Genomic DNA, 8,283 nt, shown 5'->3' on the forward strand with positions numbered 1-8,283 from the left:
TACTGAAAAGTCACCATTAAGATCAAACCTCCAAACACAGGCAGGAGAAACCTCTTCAGCTAACATTTCATTTGGTACACAAAAGACCTATGTTCTAAACCTGTTTTGGTCTGAGAGCCACATTCCTCTGCAGGCAATCTTCCAGGGGCCACATGCCAGTAGTGGGTGGGGCCAGAGGCAAAAGTGAGTAGATCAACAGATGGGGCCATGCAGAAGTCAGAGGCTGCCTTCATCCTCCATAAAAGTGTTGGACTGGGGAGACCAGGATTCAAATCCCCCACATGGCTATAAAGCTCACTGGGTGACCTTGGACCAGTCACTCACTCTTAGCCTAGCCTATCTCATAGTGCAGTTGTTGTGAAGATAAAAATGGTGGAACTGGATGTGGAGAATGCAGATGACTGGGACATAGCTGTGGGCAGCTTGAGAACATACCATCTACCTTGGACCTGCCCATAAAAAGCAAGTGTCTAGAGTGAGAGACTAGAGTGATGTCTGCTGTTTTCAGGAACTCTTCTCACTGTGAGACTTTTGTGAGTGAGCTGAGAGTTTGCTTGCACCCTGAGTGAGATCCTGGAGGCAGAACGGGAGGGTGTGTCAGGAGGAAAATGAATTGATCTTGATTTATGTACATTATAATATTAGCAACTTTGTATTATTGTAACCCTTTTAGATGTAGCAGCGTATTTTTGCAATGTTTTTGTTCTGAGTTGTCTGTTGCTGCTTCAGTTTTCCGTACACCGCTTCAGGATATTTTTAATACATTGTGAGGTATAGAAATTAAATAATCAGAATCAAAATTTAAGAAATCAAAAGGCACCATCACAGTTCAAAGACAAATTCCAGCCAGGCAAAAGTATACAAGGCAGGGTCAGTGAGAGGAGTGGCTTTGGGAGATGAGATGTAGCCTGAGGAGAGTCCCAAAGGCTGTCCAGGTTGGTGACTCTTGAAGGAGTGTTTAAGCTGCCCACAGGTCAGAGGTTCCCTACTCCTGTTCAAGACGCACTCATTCAAGAGTTAAGCCTCATTGCATTCAGTGCCCATCACATCCATTCATCAAAAGTAGCTACTTGAAGTGGATTCATTCAGACAGCACTCTTCTCCAAAGATCATCATTTCTGATTTTGTAGGTGGGTAACTGTGATGCCCTGTTAGTGCAGAACTTTAGAGCTTCTTTTGCCCCCACCCTTCCCTAAAACATTAATAGGCCAGGAGCTCATCCCCAGTTCTGCAGAGCCAGAATGATCCTACATATGTGATACATTTCCTCGGCCAGCTATGTTGCACAAGGAGCACATGGAAAGAAATAATGATGTAACTGTTGCCTATACCACACTTGCTGAACGTACCTTAACAAATTCTGGTTTGGGAGGAGCCTGGTTTGGCCAGCCAGCCAGCCAGTGGAATTTGACTAATAGTGCAATCCCTATGCATATCAACTCAGACAGTATGTATATTGAGTTCAATGGGACTTTCTGTCATATAAGTGTTTACAGAATTGCAGCCAAAGAGATGGAGCCAAGGGGTTTGATTGGAGCAAGCCATTAGACGTGGGATGGGGAAGCACCATTCCCAGGGAGTGTAGTAGTAAAGGTCAAAAGGAGCCTGCCTGTGCCTTGGAGTGGCTGTCGTCATGGTGCTGGACCTACAGCAGAACAAGCGGAAATGTTCTCCCTGTAGTTTGAGAAGTGACAGGGGTCATGGCCTGGATTAGGGTGGTGGAAGACCATGTGGCAATAATCCAGGTGAATGCATTTTGCCAACCCATTGCTTTCAGATTAGCCTGTCCTAAGCATCCATGTCCTCATTTCTTCCCAGAAGAGCCAAGTAAATGTTGCAAAGGGTTATTTCTGTGCCAGCTTGCCTTATTTGGCTCATTCCATTATTGAATGGTGAAATCTCCCCCTTCCCCATAAACATGTAAAAGAGAATACAAACAAAAATAAACTGCATAATAGCCTCTGCCTTCCATCCCAGCTTCTTGATGTGATCCCAGCACTGTGAAATGACTGTTTGTGTCTCTGTCACACCAATCTATCGCTTCATTCATCACTTCCAAACACTTTGCGGGAGATCTTCATGTTCAGATTTGAGGCAACGTGACTGCATGAAAAAGTTTATCTTTAGAGACAGAATTTCTCCTATTGGGAGTATATTTTGCATACATTTGATTTATGGGAATCAGTGCTTCATGAAATGTTTTGTGATTAGTGTGAGTAACTGGCACAATTTTCATGTCACAAATGAATAAGATTATTATTTTTTAACCTTATGGAGTCAGGTCAATGGTTCCATTTAGTGCAGCACCATCACTCTTGCAATAACTGACTTCTGATTCTGAAAGGATGCATTTAATAGCAGGATGCACCAGTAGAGTTGCCCAGTCACCATCATTGGGTCTCTGAAAGTTGACTCAAAATTATATATGTCTTAACTTTAGTTGGTGACAAATAAAATAATCCACAATGAGATAGTCCTACATTTATGTTGTTTATGTAGGATGCACTTTCAAAACAGTATCCAGTGTTAGTCCTACTCAGAGTAGATCCACTGAAATTCATGGATCTAGTTGTGCCCATTAACTTCATTGGGTCGATTCTGAATAGGACTAACACTGAGTATATCCCATTTTCTTTAGATTGCTCTCCATGAAGTCATCAGAACTACTCATGTGGCTTATAACTTTCTGAGAAGTCCCACTTATTACAGGAAGATAGTTTAAAAGCAATTGTTTTGGGACTGCTAACAGACAATATGCAGCTGCCTGGCAACACAGTGATAAATTTGTGCTCTAATATTCCACTGACATAACCCATGTTTGAGCTAGATGTATTCTTGTTTGTTTGTTTGTTTGTTTGTTTGTTTGGTGCCCAAATATTTGTGGTAGATATACATGCATCTTAAGGCATTTACCAGGACTGGGGAGTCTGTGACCCTCCAGATCTTGTTGGACTTCAACACCATCATCCTTGACCCAGTGGCCATGCAGGCTGGAGTCTGATGGAAGTTGTAGTTCTACAACTTCTGGGGCACCACAATTTCCCGGCCTTGGCATTTTCATTTCTAACGTTCCCTCCTGCAACAGAGAAAATCATAGCTAGAGGTCAATAGAGAGTACAGTATAGGCACATGCACAACATTACAGGAAACAAGGCGGGCAAATGGTTCCGATTCCGCTCAGTTGGAAAAGCCAATGTATCCCTTCTGATGTGTCCAATAAGACATATGATGTATTAATGGTTGTGTTGTGGGTTCGTTACATTTTACGTAAGAGATACATAGAAGCTATGTATAGTACAAGGAGTCTGACTTAGCTGTATCGTTTTGCAGCCTTGAATGACCCATGAGCTTTTCCATTCTTGCGAGTCCTCATATTTTTGGATTTTTGGATTGCTGAGATGACTTCCAGTGCTATCACCATTAAGCACAAGATCTCTTATTTGTGTAGTAGATCCTTGGCTTTATCACCAAAAAAAAAAAGACATGTCGAAGAGTAGGGTGCATGGTTATATCATTCATTCATTAATTCAAAAAAACCTCACCAATATATGAACAGACTTCCTTTTAATTTTGTTATTATATGGGGGGGGAGGTATTTGTGAACCAGTATGTGGGGGGGGGGCTAGGTAATGAGAAATGTGGTGTGTAGTAAAGCTTTTACTCCCCACACCATACATAATTTTATACAGCTCTGTCATGTGACCCACCTTCTCAACTTGTCTCTAAACCTGGGATTGTGACCAGGAGAAAATTTCAAACCTGAAATCTCACATAATGAAGAGGGTGGGGAAAGTTGGCCTTTTTTTGTTATTCAGCCGCAGTCATAGAGGACCTTCAGGTATTGAACAGGCTTCCCTCCAAATTCTAGCAATAGCCTTCTTTACAGAGGCACTTACTTCGCACTTAGAGAACCATTGCTTTAAACTAATTAATTAATTGAGAGTTTAAATGCTACAGTCCATTATAACAGGTTATAATTAGAAACTATTTAGCATAGCAATTTATCTTGATCAAATAACAAGAAAAAAATCATTTGTCATCTGGAACAGCATGTTCAATGCATTCTGAATCTAGAGATACACATAGTTTGTTTACAACAATGGAAGCAGTGCTGAACTCATTCTCAGAAGCCCCAGTCAGCTATCATAATTAACATCAAATTTTAAAACCCAACATTTTAACATTGAATTTAATAAACTAGGGTGCAATCCATAGTGTGCTAAAATAAATACTTGAACTCCCATTGATTTTAATGGTTCCAGATAGCAGGTAATGCATTCTCTCCCCCCACCTCTCTCAAAAACAGTTATTAGATTATTGCTTTGAGCTATAGAAGAGATGGTGGGATATATCTACTAATATACCTATACAGCTAATCAAGAGTTGTTTATCCCTGCATATTTCTCATTATTTTGTGTGTTAAATATTTACACCTAGCTTTGATTCCCCCCCCCCCCCCTAAAGATCACTTGTCTATATCTGAAGATGTCTTTTCCTCTTGCAGGAAGAGAAAATAATTCTTGCAGCTTGCTTTCACTGAGCACTGGTCTGTTTTGAATCCCTCTTTATAAACCTCCCCAGAATTAACCTTCAGTTTTAAGGAATTCCTCCCAGTTTCTCTTGGCCATCACCTTAAATTTTAAAGAATTCTGTTTAACCTTGTGCTGAAAGGTGTGTGTGTGTGTATGTGTTTGTGTGTATGGTATAGAACTTGCCAGTGGGGATCAATACTATGTGAAAAGTAATTATTGAGGCATAAATTTATCATAAGGGTGATCACCAATAAAACATTCTCTTGGCGACATTTTAATTTAAAATCAAATTCAAAAGCTGCAGAAGGGAGAGGAAAAAAATCCTTAACAAGCAGAAAAATAACTGCAGCCTCTGGAACACTTTATATGTTCAAAGAGAGTTCCATCATATTTGTAGGGCTCCCCTCTCTGCTGGGCCCAATGCCTCTGATTTATGGAAATGACTTGCAGATCCATAGATGTGCTTGGCTGTGACAGCCTTGCATATCACTGGTTAATTCCTTTAAAGTATGCAAAGAAAAATGATTCATGTCTGGCTGGAGCTGGAGGACCCTGCCTTTTTCAAGGGTCGCTACTCTGAGTCTGTTTGGGTATATTGGTTTCCATAGTGATATTTTTATTAGTATTAATGATGTTTTGCGCCAAGATGTATGGCAGGGGGAGCTACTGCCTGCTGTACCTGTCACTGTGAGCTGCTTTATAAACAGTGCATTAGGAGTTAAACCCTCAGAGGAAACTCACTTTGGTTCAGTAATTGGATGTTTTTATTTTGAGAAGGAGGGGGATGAACATACTAGTATATAACACAGTTCTGCCACCTAGTGATGGAGCTGGGAGAGATGTCAGAAGAGGCTAGAGGCATGTCCAAGGGGCCCTCACATCTCTTGACCGTTGTCTGGAAGAGTAGGCAGACAACTGACACCTTACAAAAAGGTTGTGCGGAGGGTAAGGATCCTTGGCATTGTAACATAGTTACAATGTTCAGCATAAGTGTGGAGTTCAGCAAAGGACAACTAGAAGGCCATGAACATAACTTTCATTGTGTTCCAATATTTCTTTTGAATGGTCTGCATCTATCATAGCAGATTACCCATCTGCTTGGCCCAAATATGACACCTATTGATCATCCATGGCCAACATGAGGGCTGCCATTTCACTCAGCTTTTTCCTCATTTCCGTCACCACACTTTCTTGCACACAGAGAGAATGCCCAGTGTGAACCTGTTATGTGGCAAAGACCACCATGTGCTGAGTCATGTTGAAGAAAGTGTATCTTCCAAAGGAGATCCCTGAAGAAAAGGAGGGCGGACAGGACTACCTAAGTCCTAGAAGATACTGGTGACAAAAGCTCTTTAGATAGTTGCCTTCTACCAACACCTTCTGGGTCATTCACGTGTCTACCCTGTGCTCTTTGCTACAGCTTTGGAAACTTTGCATGCTGTTCTCAGCAGATACTGAAATGTCTCTTTGGAAACAGTATATCTTTAACTATCCCAATGTCTATAAGGGCTTGCCTATATTAGTGATGCATGGCCAAATCTTATTTCCACTTCCAAGGAAAATATAAGACCTTTTGAACAAGACATTGGCATTGCCTCCTAATCCTATTTAATTAAACTTCCAGTCAACAGTTATCTGCCTGCACTGGATTATAGAAAATACCATCCAGATTTTAGGATTTAACAGCTAAATACTGTATATTTTTGCTGTTACTGATCAATTGCTCTACTTTTCATTAAGATTATGCCCACCACTCACTAAGAATGACTATTTTGGTCAAACCCTGTTGAAACTGAGGAGATTCAAAATCCAAGTACTTTGGTTTAACTGGGACTGGGAGATGGAGCTGGTATATAGAAGTGGCCAGGGTTACTTACTGAAACATTGAAACATTCTTTTGACTTACAGTGTAAATATTTCTTTTTTTAAAAAAAAAAAACCCAAATGTCCTTTAGTTATCAAGAGGCAAATAAACTGTTGACAGCAATGTCATTGATAAAAAGGTAAAGGTAAAGGTACCCCTGCCCGTACGGGCCAGTCTTGACAGACTCTGGGGTTGTGCGCCCATCTCACTCAAGAGGCCGGGGGCCAGCGCTGTCCGCAGACACTTCCGGGTCACGTGGCCAGCGTGACATCGCTGCTATGGCGAGCCAGAGCCGCACACGGAAACGCCGTTTACCTTCCCGCCAGTAAGCGGTCCCTATTTATCTACTTGCACCCAGGGGTGCTTTCGAACTGCTAGGTTGGCAGGCGCTGGGACCGAGCAGCAGGAGCGCACCCCGCCACGGGGATTCGAACCGCCAACCTTTCGATCGGCAAGCCCTAGGCGCTGAGGCTTTTACCCACAGCGCCACCCGCGTCCAATGTCATTGATAGGACTGGACAAATATTCTGCTATTGGCAGTTGTGCAAGTTCTGAATAAGCTTCTGTTAGAAGCAGGAAGCGAGTCAGTGTCACTCAGGTTCTTCACCTGCTTTTTAACCACCAAATCTTTCCCCATTATTCCCATTAAACATGTAAAGCTCTCTGAAAAAACTATGCCCCAAAGGCTGGGTATGTCGAACAGGCATTATGTATTTTGCTCACAGTTCTTCATCTTTTCTCACTCCTTGAGGTATGTGTGTGTGTGTGTGTGTGTGTGTGTGTACACACATACATATCTCCTCCAGGTTCCTCTCGTTCCAGGTTTTGGTTTCCCAGAGCATCTTCGGACAAGGCCTTCTCCTTGCAATCCTCTGGCGTGGGGAGCAGCAATCCTGATTGAAGTCCACATTTTAACCGGCGATCAATTAATTGTCTCCATCCACTCCCGCCTGGCTCCTTCCAGCCCTATCCGACGTCAGTCTGTCCAGGGCCAAACCGAACCCTCCTCCAAGTCCAGTCCTTGTCTGTTCCCATCCGAATCCCCCACCTCTCACCTCCTGCGAGCTCACCCACTCCCGCTTTGGCTGAGTTTCTATCGCTTCGTTGTATCTTTGGCTCTTAAAATTAATGGGTCTTGGCTCGCCTTGCAAGGAGGCGAGCGATCTCCCAGGTGCGCGCCGAGGTGCTTCCCACCAACACAAACCCAGTGTCGCTGGCGCCTTTGCAGGCTCCCATCCTGTCACCAGAAGCCCCTTCCCCTCTCCGCTCCTCGGCGAGCCTCCCCCCTCCCCTCCCCTCCTCGAGTATTTAGTTTAATTCTTTTAACAACAGCCACATAATTAGAATTTGGATTTCCATTAATTTTCCTTGGGCCTGCCTGCAACCATTTGAAAATCACATTGGTAATTAACGTGATACATCACTAATTTTGCCAAGCGCTGGCGACGTGCATGCGCGTTTGCTAGACGCCGTGCCTATTAGAATTGAAGAAAGGCGTGTGGGGGGGGTGAGAGGCAGAGAGTTAGGAACCTAGGAGGCTGTCTGATACTGAGTCGGGCCATTGGTCCATGGAGCTCAGCATTGCCTACACTGACTGGCAGCAGCGACTCTCCAGGGTCTCAGGCAGGAGAGTCTCTGCCAACCCTACGTAGAGATGCCGCGCATTGAACATGGGAACCTCTGCATGCAAGAGAAAGTGGGACAAGGGGTCCTTTTTCCTCTGCGCAGCCTGTCGCTTTGAGAGCCTGCTCGGAAGTAAGCCCCGCCTCCTTCCATGGGACTTACTCCCAAGTAAGTGCGCAAATCATCTTAGCCCTAGTCGAGCAGCCCCGATCCTCTCTCTCCGCCTTCCTCCAAAGTCAGCCTGGCGGTCGTCAGTGGGGCTTT

The sequence above is a fragment of the Podarcis cretensis genome, assembly GCF_951804945.1.
Source record: "Podarcis cretensis genome assembly, chromosome: 5".
Taxonomy (NCBI): Eukaryota; Metazoa; Chordata; class Lepidosauria; order Squamata; family Lacertidae; genus Podarcis; species Podarcis cretensis.